General features: G+C 47.6%; 1 protein-coding gene and 1 pseudogene across 3 annotated transcripts in view; both read right to left on the reverse strand.

Annotated features, from left to right (window-relative positions):
- Positions 1–19032, reverse strand: part of LOC127491332 (renin receptor pseudogene) — a 36966-nt pseudogene extending 17934 nt beyond the window's left edge.
- Positions 1–19856, reverse strand: part of GFOD2 (Gfo/Idh/MocA-like oxidoreductase domain containing 2) — a 53089-nt gene extending 33233 nt beyond the window's left edge. Inside the window, exon 1 of one of the 3 annotated variants that reach the window (XM_002711618.5) lies at positions 19630–19856. The gene's annotated coding sequence lies outside the window, so the exon portion shown is untranslated. Of the gene's footprint in view, positions 1–19038; positions 19189–19629 lie in introns of those variants that run through there. The other 2 variants (XM_008257473.4, XM_051846947.2) reach the window with 2 other exon arrangements.
- Between the last annotated feature and the right edge of the window lie 2409 nt (positions 19857–22265).

The following is a 22265-nucleotide window of genomic DNA, read 5'->3' on the forward strand; positions in this document are numbered from 1 at the left end:
TATTTGTCAAAAATAAATGTTGCTAAATTGGGGAAGGGAACTGATGTTGTAGTGCAGAGGGTTAAGCTGCTGCTTGCAAAGCCAGCATCCCACAGTGGAGAGCCAGTTCCAGTCCCAGCTACTCTACTTCAATCCAGCATCCTGTTAATGTGCCTGGGAAGGCAGTGAAAGATGGGCCAGGTACTTGGGCTTCTGCCACCCACGTGGGAGATTATGATGGAATTCCTGGCTCCTGGCTCCAACCTGGTCCAGACCTGTCTGTTGCAGCCATTTGGGGAGTGAACCAGCAGATGGAAGATCTGTCTCTTCCTCTCTGTCACTCTGCCTTTCAAATAAATAAATAAATGTCTAAAAAATAAAATAATGGGGCTGACATTGTGGCACAGTAGGTTAACACTCTGTGACGCCAGCATCCCATATTGGAGCACTAGTTCAAATCCCAACTACTCATTTCCAATCTAGTTCCCTGCTAATGTGTCTGGGGAGGCAGTGAAGGATGGCCCAGATACTTGGGCTCCTGGCTTTCACTGTGGCCATTTGGAGAGTTAACCAGCAGTTGGAAGATCTTTCTCTTTATTTCTCCTCTCCTTATCTCTCCTCCTTTCAAATAAACAAAACTTAAAAAAAAAAAAAAAATCTGGCACGGGCAATTAGCAAAGTGATCAAGATGCTGGTTGGGATGCCCACATCCCACACTGGAGTGCCTGGGTTTAATGCCCAACTCTGGATCCTGACTCCAGCTTCCTGCTGGTGCAGAACCCAGGGAGGCTCAAATAATTGGGTTCCTGCCACCTCTGTCCCTTTGTAGTCAAGTTTCCTCCCTCTTCCCAGAGAAGCATACTGCATATCAAGTCTTGCAGGACCACAATGACACAGCAGTTAGGGGGTATGTTCAAGTGGAAAGCAAGGCAAGCGAAACTGGCACAAATGACAGTGATTCAAACCTAGCCAGTTCATAAGGAACCCACCCCATGGCCAATTCATCACTATACCCAATTAACTGGACATCATTCTAATGTCCCTAATTTCTTTTTTTTTTAAAGACTTATTTATTTACCTGAAAGGCAGAGTTACAAAGAAAGGGGGAAAGGCAGAAAGAGATCTTCTACCTGCTGGTTCACCCTCCAAATGGCTGCAACAGTAGAGGCTAGGTCAGGCTGAAGTCAGGAGCCTGGAACTCCATTTGAGTCTTCTATATGGGTGGCAGGGGCCCAGGTACTTGAGCCATCTTCTGCTGTTTGCCCAGGCACATCAGCAGGGAGCTGGATCAGAAATGCACCACCTAGGACTGGAAGTGGTACTTATATGGGATGCCAGCATCACAGGTAGTGGCTTAACCCACTGAACCACAACACTGGCTCCTCTAATGTCCTCCTTCAAAAATTTTTCAAAAAATTAATTAACTTCAGAGGCAGAGAGCTTGACAGATAACTCCCACTGGATGCTTCATTTCCCAGTGCCCTCAACAGCTGGGGCTGAGCTGGGACAGAGCCAACAGCCAGGACAACCCAAGTTTCCTACTTGGGTAGCAGGAACACAATTATCTGAGCAACCTCTTGCTCTCTCCCAGGATCTGTGTTAGCACAAAGCTGGAGTCAGGGGTCAGGGACAGGAATTCACCAAGCACTCCAATGTGAAATGCAGTGTCTTGGCCACTAGGCTAACTGCCTGCTTCTCTGGGCACTCCCACTCTTCAATCCATCCACTGCTCTGGTTCCCTGGAGATATCTAATAGTTCTACTGGTCCTGACCATTTCCTTCCTCAGCCTTAGAATGACCCTATGATAAGGCCCAAATTCCTTGTAAATAAACCACCTCCCTAGTGTGGGTAAGAAAAAACCTTCCCACTTCCCTACTTTCTGCTTATGTCTGCACTCAACAGGATGCTAGCTATCATGCCTGATGCCTTTGGCCCTGCTCTGAGATTTCTGTCTATGCTGTTTGCTTTACTTGTAACAATCTTTTCTGACTTCCCTGGCTAAATCCTCAAAAGACTTGTCATGTCTCTACTTAAGCATTATTTAAAAAAATTTTTTTTTATTTTCATTGCATGTGAAAGACAGAGAGATCTTCCATCTGCTGGTCCACAACTCAAATGTTTGCAACCAGCAGGTCTGGGCCAAGTCAAATCTAGGAACCAGAAACTCAAACTGAGTCTCCCATGTGGGTGGCAGGGATCCAAGTACTCAAGTCATCATCTGCTGCCTCTCAGGGTATGCATCAGCAGAAAGCTGGATTGGAAGCAGAATAGCCAAGATTACTCTCTCAAACTAGGTACTCCAATATGGGATGTGGGTATCCCAAATAGCAATTTAACCACTGTGGTGAACCATCCGCCCCTAAAACACCATTCCTCAGAGAGGCTAAGCCTTGGCTGGGTTAAGTCATTCTGCTCACAGTTCCCACAGAGTTTAGGCTTTGACTTTCACAGTGCTCATCACACCTCACTGGGCTCACTAAATAGTATGGCTGTCAGCATGCCAGGGCTTTGCCGGTCTCACATGCTGTTGTGTCACCAGGACACAGCATAGTGCCTAATGTGGCATAAATGCTGAGGAACCAGCATAGGAATGAATGAGTGTGAGAATGAGTGAATCAAGTCAGCTTAAAGTTTGTGTGGATGCTGTGCTGACTGAAAGACAGTAACTTGGAGCAGGTGTTTGGTACAGCAGTTAAGATACCACTTGGGGCCAGCGCCGCAGCTCACTAGGCTAATCCTCCCATGTGGGTGCAGGGGCCCAAGGACTTTTCTTGTTTTAAGACATATTTATTTGAAAGGCAGAGTTACAAAGAGAGAGGGAGAGACAGAGAAAAAGAGGGATCTTCCATCTGCTGGTCACTCCTCAAATGGCTGCCAAAAGCTGGGGTTGGGCTGGGCTGAAGCCAGGAACCAGGAGCTTCTTCCAGGTCTCCCAGATGAGTGACAGAGGCCCAAAAATTTGGGCCATCATCTTCCACTGCTTTCCCAGGTGCATTAGCAGGGAGCTGGCTTGGAAGTAGAGCAGTCAGCACTTGAATTGGCCGCTCATATAGGATACCAACATTGCAGTCAGCAGCTTAATCCACTATGCCACAATGCAGACAGTGTAATTCTTGAACATGGTAAAGGAGATAAAATTACAAAATATGAAGGCCAATCCTAAGTTTAATTTTCATTTTGTAAAAACCAGGGGCCTATTAGGGAAATAAATAGGAATGCCTTCCATGTGACCACAAGCAATAGTCATATACCAAGCATTAATTAGGAAGTATGTCCTAACCTTTCTTTTGGCTCCCTGACATCCAGAATTGAGCCAGTGTGGCCAATAGACTGACAACATCTGAATATCAGAACTGGACCAAAAAACCAAAGTTAATCCACACCTCCCCTTCAGCCTGAGCAGGAACCAGGTCAGGCTCACAGCTTCAGGAACTCTGAACTGTAAGTTCCAGACTGAGGGACTACCTACAGTTCAAACTCCCCACCAACCACTACTGAGTCTGATATGGAAACATAACTTACAACAGATGTGAAAACATTTCTTCACCTATACGTATGTTCCCAATGAAAAGTAGGAGCTAGGGTTGTGGCCGAGTGGGTTAAGCCACTGCCTGTGATGCCGGCATCCCCTATGAGCATTGGTTTGAGTCCTGGCTGCTCTGCTTCCAATCCAGCTCCCTATTAACACACCTGGGAAGCAGTGGAAGATGGCCCTGCCACCCATGAGGGAGACCTGGATGAAGCTCCTGGCTTTGGAGTGGCCCAGCCCAGGACGTTGTGGCCATTCGGGGCATGAGGATCGACCTCTGTCTTTCCTTCTGTCACTCTGCCTTTCAAATAAAATAAATAAATCTTAAAAAAAAAATGCTAAAGTAAAGAAACAAGTACTGAGTTTCACAGAGTAGAGCTATAAATATACTTTTTGGTGCCTGGATTTCAAAGACCCCCAGGCTTGGAGCAAGCGTTTGGAACAGTGGTTAAGCTGCTGCACAGGACACCTGCATCCAGTATCAGAGTGCCTGCATTTGAGTCCTGCTCTACTCTGGATTCCAGTTTCCTGCTAATGTACATCCTGGGAGGCAGCAGCTGATGGCTCAAATGGTTGGATACCTGCCACCCAAAAAGAGACTGAGATTGGGTTCCTGGCTCCTGGCTTTAGCATGGCCCATCCTTGGCTCTGGTGGACATTTGGGGGAGTGAACCCGCAGATGAGAGATCTCTGTTTCTCTTTCAAATAAACAGAATAAATAACTTTAAAAAAATAAAAGGTTCAAAGGCTCTATAGTTCAAGTTTTTCTATGATTCATTTATTAATAGTATATACACTAACTCCATGTCATGGTTATAGATTTCTGACATTCCAAAAACATAAATAGGGCAAATGACATCCATCCTCACAGGCTGACATGGCAGTAAATTGCAAGGCACTCAGGAAATCAGCAGAGCCGCCAGCACCCCCACCCCACCCACTCAGCACAGTGTCCTAGGAGGAACACTAATGACATGCCTAATGACCTGTTCTATGAAGCGTAACTGCGTAACTGTCCAATGGACAAAAGGGCCAGCTAAATCAGGTCATAAAAAGAGGTATGTTTAACACCCAGAGAAGTGTCTGGATCACTATTAGTTTTTTTTTTTGTTGTTTTTGTTTTTGTTTTTGTTTTTTTGACAGGCAGAGTGGAGAGAGAGAGAGAGAGAGAGAGACAGACAGGTCTTCCTTTTGCCTTTGGTTCACCCTCCAATGGCCGCCGCGCTGTGCTGATCCGAAGCCAGGAGCCAGGTATTTCTCCTGGTTTCCCATGCGGGTGCAGGGCCCAAGGACTTGGACCATCCTCCACTGCACTCCCGGGCCATAGCAGAGAGCTGGCCTGGAAGAGTGGCAACTGGGACAGAATCCGGTGCCCCAACTGGGACTAGAAACCGGTGTGCTGGCACCGCAGGCAGAGGATTAGCCTATTGAGCCGCAGTACCAGCTGTCCCTAAGCAATTTAATCTGTCAACTTCACTTTGTCCTCCATGCAAACAGTTGCCAACTCCTGCTCTTCAGTCCCAGCAAACTGCTCCAGCTCCTGCTCTACACTTGTGTTTCCTGGAAATTCCTATCTGGTAGACCTACCAGCTTCTCCCAACCCGATTTCCTCTTTCCTCTCAAAAACAAACCTCCTGCCGTGTTCCTCCAAACCTTTTAATGGCACAATATCCACCCACCAGAGTCCTTTGCTCCTTCATTCCCCGGTATTTTTAAATGCCACAGTGAACTAGGCATTATGCCACGAGCTGGGGCACACAGGATCCAAACAGGCCAGGTCCCTGGAGTTTACAGTTTCCATTTCTCACCACACCCATGGCTGAACACCAAGGACTGCTTTGACACAGGAACATAGTGAGCTTTCAGAAATCCTTCACTGTGGCAGGCTGTGAACAAAGACTCTACTTGGCCTTTAAATCAAAGGGTAAATCACACGTGTTTCTTGGTGCATGGCCAACCCTTGAAAGAGGTGTGTTACAGATTTTGGTTTTACCTGTAGTCCCAAGAAGATAGTGAGTTGTTTTTACTACGATAAACATTTTTCAATGGGCAAACCTACTTGACAGAGTTTTCTTTGTGCTTCCCACCTTCTGACAAGTGCTCTGTTCCTGGAAAAAATGTCATTTTTGTAGTAGCATGATACCTTGTTTTTTTTTTAATTTTTTATTTATTTATTTTTGACAGGCAGAATGGACAGTGAAAGAGACAGACAGAGAGAAAGGTCTTCCTTTTGCCGTTGGTTCACCCTCCAATGGCCGCCGCAGCCGGCACACTGCAGCCGGCGCACTGCGCTGATCCGAAGGCAGGAGCCAGGTGCTTCTCCTGGTCTCCCATGGGGTGCAGAGCCCAAGCACTTGGGCCATCTTCCACTGCACACCCGGGCCACAGCAGAGAGCTGGCCTGGAAGAGGGGCAACCGGGACAGAATCCGGCGCCCCGACCGGGACTAGAACCTGGTGTGCCGGCGCCGCAAGGCGGAAGATTAGCCTGTTGAGCCTCAGTGCCGACCAACACCTTGTTTTTAAACGTCAATTATTTATCTATTCCAAAGGCAAAGTGACACACAGAGATAAAGAAAGGGAGAGAGAGAAATCGTCCATCCACTGCTTTACTCCCCAAATGGCAGCAAAAGATGCAGCTGGATCAGGCCAAAGTCAGGAGCCAAGAACTCCATGCAGGTCTCCCACGTGGGCAGCAAGGAACCCAAGCACTTGGGCTTTCGCAGGCGCATTAGTAGGCTGCTGGATTGGAAGCAGGCAGCTGGGACACTGACACACTAATATGGGATGCCAGCATCTCAAGAGGCTCCTTAACCTCTACATCACAATGCGGGTCCCAGCCAAAGACTCTGGATTGCCTATCTGCCTTCCTCCTGGATTTGGGGTAAAATAGTTACTTATTTTTAAAGATTTATTTATTTTATTTGAAAGGCAGAGTTACAGAGAGGCTGAGGCAGAGAGACAGAGACAGAGAGAGGTCTTCCATCTGCTGGTTCACTCCCCAGATGGCTGCAATGGCCGGTGCTGCACCTATCCAAAGCCAGGAGCCAGGAGCTTCTTCCAGGTCTCCCATGTGGGTGCAGGGGCGCAAGGACTTGGGCCATCTTTTACTGCTTTCTCAGGCCACTGGGATCCCAGCTGGATTGGAAGAGGAGCAGCCAGGACTCGAACCAGCGCCCATGTGGGATGCCAGCACTGTAGGCAGTGGCCTCACCTGCTACACCACAGCACTAGCTTCTAAAGTATTTATTTAAGAGACAGAAAGAGTGAGGGTGCTCCCATCCACTGTTCACTCCCAAAATGACCACAACAGCCAGGGCTAGTGGAGGCCAAAGCCGAGTACTCTGATCTGGTACATGGGCATCCTAACCAGCATCTTAATATCTAGGCTTGCCTCGGGGTAAAACATCCTGAGGGTGCCAAGGAGCACAGCGCTGCTGCTGAGTTTTCTCTATTCTGTGTCACATGGCCCATGGTCACTACTGAGCAGGTTAAGCAGTTCCCCAGTAACTGGAAATGTCCAGAGTCTTCCATCTCCTACTTGTATGTGGACAACTGATTACTAGTTGGGCTATACCCACAACTAGCTGTGACTTAACAATCTTCTAGTTGCTAAATGTGAGATGTAAAATAATCTCAGGACAGTCTTTGCCACATTGCCTCTTTTTTGTTTTTCTTAATGTGCAATGAAGGAGGCCTGCTATAATATAAATGGTATATATGTGATATGTCTACCTGAAAACAGACATTCATTGGAGCATTTTAAAACTTTGACTGTTGCTGTTTAAATAATATCTGTCAAACTACTAGACTGTAAGTTCTCTCAGGACCAACACTGGGCTTTATGTAGTATTAAACAGATAACATGTTCTGGAGAATTCACAATGCAAGATATTTTGGTAGCATTCCTATAATATTTATTTGTTTTTGGAATCATTCTTAACTTTGTCACTCTTAATAGGCAGTGGTCCAATCCCATACGAAAAGCAGAAATCATCCGCAGGGCTGGCACTGTGGCATAGTGGGTAAAGCTGCCCTTGCAGTACCGGCATCCCATATGGGTGCTGGTTCGATACCCGGCTGCTCCACTTCTGATACAGCTCTCTGCTATGGCCTGGGAAAGCAGAAGATGGCTCAAGTCCTTGGGCCTCTGCACCCATGTGGGAGAACCAGAAGAAGCTCCTGGCTTCGGATCATGACAGCTCTGGCCATTGCGGCCATTTGGGGAGTGAACCAGTGGATGGAAGACCTCTTTCTCTCTGCCTCTCTATAATTTGCCTTTCAAATAAAATAAATACATCTTTAAAAAAGAAATCATCCACTTCCACTTACTACTCTGTGGAATGAAACTGTCCCACAAACCATAGTAACTTCACAGATGAAAAGTTACTGAAGTAAAAACATTTTATATTCATATCTCAAGATGTCTCTCAACATCTGTGTATAATTACAAGCAACTACACTCCACAAAGCTAGTCTCTTCACAAATCAGTATAGTAGTTTTGATATATCTACTAGACCAAATGGACCACCAAATTTGCAGAAGTTAAAAACCAAGTTATCCTGTCCATCAGAGACAGTTCCAGCATATCGATACTTTAGGGCCACACTAAGTTAAAACTCTTTTCTCTTGTTTCAGATATTTACATCAAATTAAGACATTTACAAGTGGTGCCATAGCCCAAACATGATTTCCTCCTATCCTGTGTGAGGAAGTTATACACTGATAAGTTTCTCTAATAAATTCAGTGTATTTTTCAAACATGAATAACATGGGCTATTCTCTGTGTTTTATATTTCGTTCAGTGGATATTTTCAACTTTATTAAATGGAATGTAATTATATTAAATATTTCGTAATATTTGAGCATATTACAGAATTATATCAGATAATTCAATACTATCATTTATTAAACCACAGGTATACACAAAATAGAGAACAAAATTTGTTTTATATAAAATATACTATCTACTTTAAACCACACTAAAAGATATACTTTAATAAAATAATCAATTTCTAAACTTTTTTTTTTTTTTTGACAGGCAGAGTGGACAGTGAGAGAGAGAGACAGAGAGAAAGGTCTTCCTTTGCCGTTGGTTCACCCTCCAATGGCCGCCGCGCTGCAGCCGGCGCACCGCGCTGATCCGAAGGCAGGAGCCAGGTGCTTATCCTGGTCTCCCATGTGAGTGCAGGGCCCAAGCACTTGGGCCATCCTCCACTGCACTCCCGGGCCATAGCAGAGAGCTGGCCTGGAAGAGGGGCAACCGGGACAGAATCAGCGCTCCGACCAGGACTAGAATCCGGTGTGCCGGTGCCGCAAGGCGGAGGATTAGCCTATTGAGCCATGGCGCTGGCAAATTTCTAAACTTTTTAAAGTTTCACATAAAGAAAGTTCAATCCATTCCAACCTTCTGGTTTGTCATCCTATAAATGATGCTATCATATCCAGGATCCATGTTCCAAATATTTTAAGAGATGATGATCACAGCCAAGGCCAAGGCAATCATTATCCAAAGTACCATGCTGAAAACCACTGGATACTCAAAATTATACTTATATGCAAGGTTGTAGGGAGTTGTTGGGTTCTCTTGTCTTGTTAAGGATAGTTCTTGTCTTCCTCACTGTCAAATGATTTGACAGTCACTAACTCTGCCATGGCATCCCCACCATAAAGACTGTATATGTCATCTGCAAACCTCTGCAGAGCGTCCACTAGGATCCTAGAAGCATCTTGGCATTGCTCAGAGTCTTCCCCATAACATTTTCCAATCTCATCCAAACCTGCCAGCTCCAGTGAATATGAATCCGGAGAATGATCCTTAGATGCTTATGACGAAACAACAAGCTTGAAATGTCATGTAATACTTGCAGTTCAGAAAGAAAGAGCAGGTCAGCTTCACTGTTCCTATTCAGAGAATTGAGGGGAAGGGAACTGAGCATGGAGTTTTCTTGAAAGAGGCGATTAGGGAGTTGTATTGTGACTGAGAGGGCTTCAAACATTGAGTTTGGCTTCCCCACCATGTACACTCTTTCTTCACTGGGAGCCAACTGCAAAATTACAGGAGTTTCTTCAGAAAATAAGGAATGAAATGAATTTGCAATGCTGTCAAGACTAAAAGGAACTGCATTCTCCAATGGGTATGAAATGACACTGTCCGGAGGCAGAGCAAGTTTGTCCACTCCCTTCACCAACAACATAACAGTAGCCCGAGGCCGGTGGAACAGGTTACCCACTGTGAGTCCTGGCCAAGAAAGGTCTTCTTTTACAGAGAAGCCCATGGACAGCCACATCTGGGATTCGCTCTCCTGGTACTGGCCAGTTTCCATTTCAGAAAACAACAGACCCAGGTGATCTTGAGATACTAAACTCATTCCCCAGGACACCTGCCACCAACCTGGACAGGAGCACGATGAGCACAGCCATGGTGCTGCGGCAGCTATAGCAGTGTGGGATGATACAGCAAGCCCCCAGGACACGAGTGACCACTGCTGCATGAAGGGGAGATGCACTCCAGTTCGTTCTGACTCCCAGAGCCAGTCCCTTTGTCGCCTCTGTGGGGACAGCTCTCCTATATAATTTATAAATTACTTAAATGCATTTAAATGTTCTTGGGAGGCAGGCACATGGCATAGCGGGGTAATCCACCATTAGGGACACCCACATCCCGTATCATAGTGCCAGTTTTAGTCTCAGCTACCCCATTTCCAATCTAGCTTCCTGCTAATGCATACTCTGGGAAGGCAGCAGGTGATGGCTCAAGTGCCTGGGTCCCTGCTACCCATGTGGGAGACCCTGCTGGAGTTCTGAGCTCCTGGCTTGAGCCTAGCCCAGCCACGCCTGTTGTTGGCATTTGGGGAGTAAACCAGCAGATGGAAGCTCCATCTCTCTCTGTTGCTCTGCCTTTTACACAGCTGAAGATAAAAAAATATATTCTCTTAGTATAGGGATTTAAGCACTGAAAGAAGGAGAAACAAAACAAAACAAAAAAATAACTGAAACTATCATTACCAGGAGCAAGCCCAGGGATAGGGAATCAAAGTGGCCATTTACATACAATGATTTAGGCCAGGGCTGGGGCGCAGCAGGTTAATGCCCTGGCCTGAAGCCTGGTATCCCCTATGGGTGCCAGTTTGAGACCTGGCTGCTTCACTTCCAATCCAGCTCTCTGCTATGGCCTGAGAAAGCAGAAGATGACCCAACCCCTTGGGAGTCTCTGCACCCGCGTGGGAGACCTGGAAGAAACTCCTGGTTCTTGGTTTCGGATCGGCGCAGCTCCGGCCATTGCGGCCAATTGGGGAGTGAACTAGCGGATGGAAGACCTCTCTCTCTCTGCCTCTCCTCTCTCTGGAACTCTTCCAAATAAATAAATAAATCTTTTAATAAATAAATACAATGATTTAGAGGTGGCATCTAATATAGCAGTTAAGTTATCAGTTAGGACAGCTGCATTCCACACAGGAGTTCAACTGCTGGCTTCAGCTTCTGAGTCCAGCTTCCTGCTCATTCAGACCCTGGGAGGCAGGACAATGGCTCAAATAGCTGGGTTCCTGCAACCCATGTGTGGGCCTGGATTGCGTTCCCAGCTCCCACCGTGCAGGCATGTGGGAAGTGAACCAGAGAATTGTGAGTTTTTTTCTCTCTCTCAAGCAGATAATTTTTTTAAATTAAAGATAATGATTTATTTTGAAAACAGCATCAGATAAGGAAGACTATGTTAAATCATTTCCCCCACTGCTCCAAAATAGGGCACCTGGCTCATATGAATGGCCAAAAAGTAACCAGAAGTATGACTGATCTACCACCTTCCTCCCTGCAATCAGAAGATGCCAGGGGCCAGCGCTGTGGCATAGCAGGTAAAGAAAGCCCTGGTCTGAAGTGCCGGCATCCCATACGGGCACCGGTTTGTATCCTGGCTGCTCCTCTTCCGATCCAGCTCTCTGCTATGGCATGGGAAAGCAGTAGAGGATGGTCCACGTCCCTGGAGCCCTGCACCCACGTGTGAGACCCAGAAGAAGCTCCTGGCTCCGGAATGGCTCAGCTCCGGCCACTGCAGCCAATTTGGGAGTGAACCAGTGGATGAAAGATACCCCCCGCCCCTCTGCCTCTCCTCCTCTATGTAACTCTTTCAAATAAATAAATAAATCTTAAAAAAAAAAAAATACCACCTCACATGCTCCCAAGAGCACCTCAGAGATGAAAATCACATCCTAGCAGGAGCCACCATAGGTTTGCAGAAACCAGTAACCCATGGGACATTCTATAATATGCTTTGTATGTTTATATTTTCAAAAATTTCTATATACTTTAAGGGTCAGAATACCTGTTGGGAGACAGGCATTGACTTAGCAGTTAAGTCACTTCAGAGTACTTGGTTTTTTTTTTTTTTTTTTTGGACAGGCAGAGTGGACAGTGAGAGAGAGAGACAGAGAGAAAGGTCTTCCTTTGCCGTTGGTTCACCCTCCAATGGCCGCCGCGGCCGGCGCGCTGCGGCCGGCGCACCGCGCTGATCCGATGGCAGGAGCCAGGAGCCAGGTGCTTTTTCCTGGTCTCCCATGGGGTGCAGGGCCCAAGCACCTGGGCCATCCTCCACTGCACTCCCTGGCCACAGCAGAGAGCTGGCCTGGAAGAGGGGCAACCGGGACAGAACCCGGCGCCCCAACCAGGACTAGAACCCGGTGTGCCGGCGCCGCAAGGCGGAGGATTAGCCTAGTGAGCCGCGGCGCCGGCCAGTACTTGGTTTTAATCCTGCCTCCTCCATTTCTGATCCAGCTTTCTGCTATTGTGCATCCTGGAAGGTAGCAGGTGATACCTCAAGTACTTGGAAGATCTGGATTGAGTGCTGGGCTCCTGGCTTTGGCTTGGCCTCACCCTGTATGTCCGGGGCATTTGAGGAGTGAACCAGTGCATGGAAGATCTAGCCTTGTCTCTGTCTGCCTTTCAAATAAAATGAAATTAAAAGTTAAAAAAAAATACTGTCAAAAAGCACCAAAGAAAGTGCAGTCTTACCAGCATAAATTCTATAAGTCACTTTAATTATACACATTTAAAGTAATTATATAGGTAACTTCATTACTGTCTGGTTCTCTAATACCTGAGACAGAAAAACACCACTGCTATACAGTGGTTTTCCTGCTGACAAACCAATTTTAATAGATTAAGAAAGGCTGGGGCTGGTGCTGTGGCATAGTGGCTAAAGCTGCTGTCTGTAGCGCTGGCATTCGATATGGGCACCGGTTCGAGTCCTGGCTGCTCCACTTCTGATACAGCTCTCTGTTATGGCCTGGGAAAGCAGTGGAAGATGGCCAAGTCCTTGGGCCCCTATACCTGCATGGGGGACCTGGAAGAAGCACCTGGCTTCAGATCAGCACAGCTCCGGCTGTTGCAGCCACCTGGGGAGCAAACCAGCAGGTGGAAGACTTCTCTTTCTCTGCAACTCTGCCTTTCAAAAAAATAAATAAATCTTAAAAAAAAAAAAAAAAAAAAAAAAGGCTGACAGTCCTCCAAGAGAAGACGAGTTCAATATCCTCATTTATACCAGCAGGAAACTTTGAGAAGAGTTTGTTTATGTAAATACATACTCATTATAGAAAATTAGTATGTTTTCTTATTTTTTTGTTTTGCTTTTACATTTGTTTGATGTCTATGATAAAACTTTATGCACAATTTTTTCAACAGGGAGATACAGAGAGAGAGCAAGCTTCCAGCTACCGGTTCACTCCCCAGATGGCTATAATGGCCAGGGCTAGGTCAGGCTGAAGCCAACAGCCAGGAGCTTCATCCAGGTCTCCCATGTGGGTGGTAAAGACCTAAACACCTGGGTCATCTTCTGCTGCTTTTCCCAGGACATTAGTAGAGAGCTGAATCAGAAGTAAACCGGCGACCACATGGGATGTCGGCACCCCAGGCAACAGCTTTACCAGTTATTCCACAACACTGGCTCCTCACTTAACACTTTTGACATCAGCATTTTTCAGGTTATCATAACTTTTAAGGATTATATGCTATGTTAACAACCATATGAACCAGTTTTTCTTCTTTTCCTTACAGTAAGACAGAGAAACAAAGAAAGACAGAGATCTTCCATCTGCAGGTTCACTCCCTAAATGCCAGCAATAGCCTCAGCTGAGCCAGGCCAAAGGAAGCAGCTGGAAGCTCAGTGCAGGTCTCCTACGTGGGTGACAGGGATCCATGTACTTGAGCCATCACTTGCTGCCTCCTAGGGTTCACATTAGCAGAAACCTGGAATCAGAAGCAGAGTAGGGACTCAAATCCAAACACTAAATATGAGATCCGGGTGTCCCAAGTAGTGTCTTAAGCACTGTGCCAAACACACATCCCTCTTTTCCTCTTTTAAAAATTTTTGATCAATTGATATATATTGATTTGCGAGGCAGACATACATGGAGTTCCCATCCACTGGTTCAGTCCCCAAATGCCCCCAACAGGTGGGAATGAGCCAGGTTGAAGTGGGAACTCAATCTGGATATCCCCATGGGTGGTGAGGACCAAGTACCTGAGCTATCACCTGCTGCCTCCCAGGATGCAAATCAACAGTAAGGCAAACGCAGCAGAGGAGCTTGGGCTTTAAACACAAGCACTCTTTAATTTTTTTTTTTTAAAGATTTATTTATTTTTTACTTGAGAGTCAGATTTACATATAGAGAGGAGAGGCAGAGAAAGAAAGAGGTCTTCCATTCAATGGTTCACTCCCCCAAATTCGCCGCAATGGCCAGAACTGCGCCGATCCGAAGCCAGGAGCTTCCTCATGGTCTCCCACGTGCAGGGGCCCAAAGACTTGGGTCATCTTCCACTGCTATCTAAACCCAAGCACTCTAATATGGGATGTGGGCATATCAAGCAGTATCTTAACCACTCTGCCAAACAGCTGTCCCCAGCTTTTCATTTTTCTAATGTTACACACTTATGTCATTTTCATTGTTTTCTGTTATAAATTATATAGGCTAAGAAATTATGGCCAAAGGCCTGGCATTGTGGCATACTTGGTAAAGCCATCACCCACAATGCCAGCATCCCACATGGGAGCTGGTTTATGTCCTAGCTGTTCCATTTCCAATACAGCTCCCTGCTAATGGCCAGGGAAAAGCAGCAAAAGATGGCCCAAGGGCTTGAGTCCCTGCCACCCACATGGGAAGACCAAGAAGAAGCTCCTGGTATTGACCTGGCTCAGTCCTGGCTGCTGGAGCCATTTGGGGAGTGAACCAGTAGACAGAAGATTGATCTCTCTCTCTTCTTTCCTTTCAAATAAATAAATAAAATCTTAAATATATATATATATGGTCCAGAAAACTACATAATTTGCACAAGGTAATCATTCTAAGCAAACTATATGCAAGTAAATAGAAGATTTTTGAAGTTATAAAGTAATTTGGTAAATATCAAGTCAAAGCGGTTAGGGTTCTGTTTTACAGTTATCTATACTTACAAGAAATTGACAGCTCACTTTCAGAATAGCACATCAGTCTCAGGCCAGAAAATAAGACTGCACTCAGTACTCAGTTCCCATTCTTCACAACCTTCACTCTTGATTCTTCATTACACAGAACAGAAACCCTCAGAGAAGTAGCTCTTGGGATGGCTTTGACAGGTGGTGGGTCGAGGGACCTATTCTCCCAGAAATGCCCAAGGCTAGCCTGATCCCAAACAAGAGGCACTTTATCACTGGCTACCCTGAGAACCAACAGTACCCAGAAGAAAGACATTGTCATGACCTTCTCTCTCTCTCTTTTTTTTTTTTAAGATTTATTTATTTATTTGAAAGAGTTACATGGAAACAGAAGTTGGGGGGGTCTTTCATCCACTTGTTCACTCCCCAATTGGCCGCAATGGCCAGAGATGCACCAATCTGAGGCCAGGAGCTTCTTCCAGGTCTCCCATGTGGGTACAGGGGCCCCCAAGGAGTTGGGCCATCTTCTGCTGCTTTCCCAGGGCATATCAGAGAGTTGGATAAGTACAGCAGCCAGGACTCGAACTGGCACCCATATGGGATGCTGGCACTGTAGGAAGCATCTTCACCCGCTATGCCACAGCACCAGCCCCAGAGCAAGAATTTTTATCTCTTCCTTCTTAATGTTTAATTCCTATTTTCTAAGTGTCTAGTCTCATCATCATGAGACAGAAATTTTTCATTTCCTTTGTCTTTGAGAGATGATACTTCAGTGACCTCATTACTGACCTAATGTCTGATTCACAAATGGGCTGTCAGAGTGTAGGGGACATCTTATTGTTTGCATGTCTTTCTCAGTATTTCTCTCTTGTTTTTAAAGATTTATTTATTTGAAAGGCAGAGTTGTAGAGAGGCAGAGAGAGACGGAGAGATCTTCCATCTGCTGGTCACTTCCCAAATGGCTGCAACGGCCCAAGCTGGCCAACCCAAAGCCAGGTGCAGGGGGCCCAAGCACTTGGGCCATTTTCTGCTTTTCCAAGCCATAGCAAAGAGCTGGATTGGAAGTGGAGAAGCCAGGTCTCAAACAGGCATTCATGTGGGATGCCGGCACTGCAGGAGGAAGCTATACCACTATACCACTATGCCACAGCGTCAGCCCCCTCAGTATCTCTTATTCTAACTACTGTGAGCCCAAGTGTATTTCAAATATCTCTAATTTTTATTTTTTAAAATAACTGACCTCTAGATTTTCAATTAATTTGTACATTTAGACTCCAAGTTTACTTTTAAGTTTACTGTGCTGCTACTTTTGTAGATCAAAAAAATAATGTTCTATTACACATTTTAAATATATATTTACTTACTGGAAAGTCAGAGTTACAGATAAAAGAGAGATCCTCCATCTGCTAGTTCATTCCCCAAATGGCCGCCAGCAGCCAGCACTGGGCCAGGCCAAAGCTAGGAGTCAGGAACTTCATTTGTGTCTCTCACATGGGTACAGGTGCCTAAGTACTTGGACTATCCTCTGCTGCCCTCCCAGGCACATTAGTAGGGAGCTGGACTGGAATAAGGGCAGCCAGGACTCAAACAGGTGCCCATATGGGAAGCCGCGTCCCAGGCAGCGGCTCAACCCGTTATGCCGTTAACACTGGCCTCTCCATTATGTATACAAATTCTCACAAATAGCAAAATTTCCCATTGGATTATTTTCTAGATGTTTTCCACTTCTGACCATAGGTTTGTCTTAGAATCAGATTCCCTACTACACACACACATGAATGGCTTTTCAGGCATCAGAAAGGGACTTTTGCCTGCTTCTAAGTTAGTGGTCTCTCCGATTCCCTTGTTCTGTAACACTGACCTTTGTATCTCAGCTTCTTACATCAGAAGACAATACATCCCTATTTCATTTCTCCTCTTATGGTAAAACTAGACAATCAGTTCAATGAAAGTAGATCCTGTTAGCATTACTGGTTTATCTGGTAAAGTTTCCTCATGGCTGGCCTGTCAAATACTGTCAATATTTCATTACAGGCAGCTGACCCAGAAAATGGAGTGGCTGTTAAGTAATTATTTGTCAATGGTTTCATGTCACAGCAACTAGGAAAGACTTTGAGAGCTCTAAGTCCACCCTTCTCCACCTCTGAAAACAAGTTTCTTTCTGTCAGAGCTCAGAAAACACACACAAATCCATGGGACTCTGTAGTCCTATTTAAGCAGTGCCTTTTCCAACAGCTCACTCAAGGATGTAACTGTGTTTAAATTCAAGGCACCTTCTCACACCTCATCCAGTTCTGCAGATGGCAATGGCTTCCCTTTCCACCCTACCTCAATTTTGGCCCACTTGTCTTAGTGTCACCTGGGTCGATATGAAAGTGATGAGGATTTTTACACAGAATATGACAATTTTCATGAAGCCTTTCTGAAAATTTAGTTAACAGTACTGACTTCCCCCACAGATTAGATTCACTTCTGATAATGTTCCATTATGTATTATGTCTCTTGAGTAACTCCACAGATGCAAGAAAAGTCAATAAAATGCAAAGCCATATCTACTAGTTATGGTCTGGCAGTGATTCATGAACTTTGACAAAGCTTTCTTCCTTAAACTGATATGACTTAATAACATGATCACACTTTCAATGTTCTCTATCACTATGTAGCAGGAAGAAAAAAAACTCTGCTGGGGATGGTGCTGCAGCATAGTGGGTGAAGTCATCACCTGCAGAGCCGGCATCCCATATGGGTGCTGGTAAGAGTCTCCACTGTCCACTTTGATCCAGCTCCCTACTGGTGTGCCTAGGAAGGCAGTAGAGGATGGCCCAAGTACTTGAGCCCCTGCACCCATGTGGGAAACCTGGAAGAAGCTCTGGCTCCTGGCTTTGGATTGGCCCAGCTCTGGCCATCTGTAGCCATATGGGGAGTGAATCATTGGATGAAAATCTCTCTCCTGTGTCTCCCTCTCTCTCTTTTTTTTTTTTTTTTTGGACAGGCAGAGTGGACAGTGAGAGAGAGAAAGGTCTTCCTTTGCCATTGGTTCACCCTCCAATGGCCGCCATGGCCAGCGCGCTGCGCCCGGCGCACCGCGCTAATCCAAAGCCAGGAGCCAGGTGCTTCTCCTGGTCTCCCATGGGGTGCAGGGCCCAAGCACTTGGGCCATCCTCCACTGCCTTCCCGGGCCACAGCAGAGAGCTGGCCTGGAAGAGGGGCAACCGGGACAGAATCTGGTGCCCCGACCGGGACTAGAACCCGGTGTGCCGGCGCCGCAAGGCGGAGGATTAGCCTAGTGAGCCACGGTGCCGGCCTCTCCCTCTCTTTTTCTCTGTAACTGCCTTTCAAACAAACAAAAAACTCTGATGCAAAGTTGAATATACACAGAAAATTAGTTTCATCATGCCAGCAAACAAACTGACTTGCAAATCATAATACTGCTATAGAAATCAAAGTAAATCTGATTTTTCCTAGCAAATAAAAACAGTAATAGAGTCGACCCAAAAGAATCACTCCACAGAAACAGTGAGACAACCAGGTGGGATGAGAATGCCTCTCACAACAGAATCTTTGTCTAATTCTGCTGAGGATTTTCACCTGAGTCCAGATTCTCCCAGCCTAAAAGCAGGTGTTTTCACGTCTTTAAAATGAGTCTTTAAAATGAATGATGTGAAAACTTTTGTTCTCTGGTGTAGCTTTTCAGAAGGAAATGAATTTCCTTATCAAGAATGAATCCAGCTTTCTAGACTCAAAGACAACCACCTCCTCCAATTCACAACGCTTTAAGCATCTTCCTCTTCTGGTATAAACGCTGAAGGGCTGCCCAGAGAGGACTCCGTGCCCTCACAGATCACAAAGGTGATGCCTGGCCCTGGTTGTGGCCAAAGGGCACCACTTCATTTCCTCGCGTGTCCTGCTCTCAGCATGACTCTTTGGGAACAATGAATATAAACACAAAGGTTTGGAACCTTCCTTGGTGTCCACCCAACGCAATTGCAAACTTCTGTATTCCTGCCCTGTGCTTCAGATTCCGATGCAGTCTGGAAGGCAAACTTCACACCCCTAATCCTGACCCCTCACCTCCTCCCTCCTCACTCCCCGGTGATCAGGCCTTGATGGGAACACCTTTCCTCACCTTTTGTCTTTTCAAGTCCAGCTGCTGCCTCCCAGAGCCTCAAAGGCAGGCCAGGATCCCGAGAGGCACTCAGGGGCTGGCAGAGGCAACCCCACCCCACTGCGGGGGTGGGGGGGTCCCTTCTCCCGCCTGACACCTGAACGTCAGTTTCTGAAACGGAAATTTCACCCCCTCAAAGTCGCGTTTCATTCTGAGGGAGGCTGGACCGGCTGCCCGACGAGCCCTTTGTCTGAGGCTTCCACACCTCAGACACCTTCATCCACAGAGCGTCCGGGCTCACACAGGTAGGCAGTCTGCTCTGCACCGGGCAGGGAACCTCAGTTTCCCTATTTGTAAAGGGATGGGTCCTTACAGGATCCGAAATTCTCCAATTCTATGAGCAAACGGACCGGTCTTATTTCTGGGCTGGGGAGGGCGGCCCTCGTACGCACCGCGGGTGCCGGCGGTCAGAAAAGCCCCCTCCAGCTCCAGCTCTATCTATCCACGCCTCTGACCGAGGGCGCCGGCGGCGGCGGCGGCCAAGCCGGCGCCCGCTCACGGCCGCGCCATGCCCTCCTTCACCCTCACCCGCCGCCGCGGGCCGCCTCTCACCTGGCACGCTGGCATCGCCCACCCCGCGCCGCACAGGAGACCATGGGTCCGGACGGGTCTCGGGGACCACCGGTCTGCCTTGAGGGAGGCTGGGGGGATGTGCGGGGACCGAGGTCTAGCTCGCCGCCACCGGGAACACGCTGCCTCGTTTCTAAGGAACCGGGGGTTCTGGAAAGGGAGGGGCGGGACGGCAGAAGGACTGCGCATGCTCGGTGACGGGAGTGGGCCTCCCGGCGGGAGGGGACCGGGATCGAGAGCTGCGCATGCTCGCTGGTTGGGGGGCGGAGCTGAAGTAGCCTGCTTGAGAGACACTGGTCCTTCATTTCCGGCGGCCCTGGCTCGTGGCGCTGTGGTCGCCCAGCCGTATCTGTGCTCGCCCTGCCGGGTCCGCCAGCTGGCGTCAGCAGAAGCACTTGGGCATTGTGGTCGGCCTGGATTGTCCTGTAATGTTGAACAATGACCTTTCTTTGTAGAAGGCCAGTTTTCAGGGCCGCTGTTGCGGCGCGGCGGGTTAAGCCCCGCATCCTGGTAGACTCCCAGCTACTCCACTGGAAATCCAGCTCTCTGCTAACGCTCCTGGAGGAATGGCCCAGGTGTTTGGGCCCCTGCCAGGCACCTGGGAGACCTGGATGGAGTTCCAGGATCCTGGCTTGGGGCCGTTTGGGGCTGAACCAGCGAATGGAAGCTCTAACTCTGCCTTAAAAAAAAAAAAGTTTTTGAACTCAGACTTCTGGGTTGCTAATTTTTTTTTTTTTTTTTTTTCACAGGCAGAGTGGACAGAGAGAGAAAGGTGTTCCTTTTCCGTTGGTTCACCTCCCAATGGCCGCCGCGGCTGTCTCCGATCCGAAGCCAGGAGTCAGGTGCTTCTCCTGGTCTCTCATGGCGGGTGCAGGGCCCAAGGACTTGGGACACAGCAGAGAGCTGGACAGGAAGAGGAGCAACTGGGACAGAATCCGGCACCCCGACCGGGACTAGAACCCGATGTGCCGGCGCCGCTGGCGGAGGATTAGCCTAGTGAGCTGCGGCGCCGGCCTGGGTTGCTAATTCTTGATTTGCCTTTCTGTTTTCTCAGACACTAGTGTGGGTTCCTCATTGAACGCTCTTGGGTTGTTCCTTAACTAACAGGGCTCTTCAAGACTGTGACTTCAGCTCCCTTGACCGCTACTGGAGCCCATGTTTCTCTAAGTAAATACCGTTTTGAAACAAGACTACCCTTGTTTTCGACAGAGTTTGCTAGTGTAGGCCTTGCTGCAATATTGGCCATGTAGGAAATGTGACTGGGGTCATTTCTATAGAAGCCCCTGCCTGTCTGAGGCTCCTGGTGTCTACCCCCACTCAGCTGGCACTGGGAGGGCCTCCTGCAGAACACGCAGGCTGGCTGACCTGAAGCAGTTACTGCTGCCTCCTCTGTGAGCACGGGAGGCTCCCAGAATGGTGAGAAATTATAGCCTCCAACGCCGCCAGCTCCACACCCCTCTTCTGTTTCATTCCCTTCTCCGAATCCTAAAAAGCCAGCCAGGAGGGAGACAGACTCAAAGTGCCCACGTTTGGTTTGTTCATGTCTTAGTCATTGTTGAAACTTCCATTCTGCAGTAGGGCTTCTCCATAGTGCTACTACTGACCTTTTAGGCCTGATTCTTTTTTTTTTTTTTTTTTTTTTGACAGGCAGAGTGGACAGTGAGAGAGAGAGACAGAGAGAAAGGTCTTCCTTTGCCGTTGGTTCACCCTCCAATGGCCGCCGCGGCCGGCGCGCTGCGGCCGGCGCACCGCGCTGATCCAATGGCAGGAGCCAGGTATTTATCCTGGTCTCCCATGGGGTGCAGGGCCCAAGCACTTGGGCCATCCTCCACTGCACTCCCTGGCCACAGCAGAGAGCTGGCCTGGAAGAGAGGCAACCGGGACAGAATCTGGCGCCCCGACCGGGACTAGAACCCGGTGTGCCAGCGTCGCCAAGGTGGAGGATTAGCCTACTGAGCCACGGCGCCGGCCCTGATTATTCTTTCTTTGGGCAAAGATGGGAGAGCTGTCTGCATAGTAGGGTGTTTAGCAGCATCCCTGGCCTCTACGCACCAGATGCCAATATCACTTGAAGTGACTACCAGAAAAGCTCCAGAGATTGCCAAATGTCCCTTGGGGGCAAAAGCACTTGCAGTTGAGCTCTAGTCTAGAGGAAAATGTGTCTATTCCATATTTAATTATGGAACCAGGACCTTTGTGCTGAATCTAATACCCCATTCTTCACACCAGCTCTTCCCTAGGAATTCTGTAGAAGAATAATCCTGTAAGATGCTACTGTTTGAAGCATTCTGTAGTAATGGGAGTTTGGAAGAGTGAAGCAACACGCCTTTTTTTTTTTTTTTTTTTTTTTTGACAGGCAGAGTGGACAGTGAGAGAGAGACAGAGAGAAAGGTCTTCCTTTGCCATTGGTTCACCCTCCAATGGCCGCCGCGGCCGGTGCACCACTCTGATCCGAAGGCAGGAGCCAGGTACTTCTCCTGGTCTCCCATGGGGTGCAGGGCCCAAGCACCTGGGCCATCCTCCACTGCACTCCCTGGCCACAGCAGAGAGCTGGCCTGGAAGAGGGGCAACCAGGACAGAATCCGGTGCCCCGACCGGGACTAGAACCCGGTGTGCAG

This window comes from Oryctolagus cuniculus, chromosome 18 (genome assembly GCF_964237555.1).
Source record: "Oryctolagus cuniculus chromosome 18, mOryCun1.1, whole genome shotgun sequence".
NCBI lineage: Eukaryota > Metazoa > Chordata > Mammalia > Lagomorpha > Leporidae > Oryctolagus > Oryctolagus cuniculus.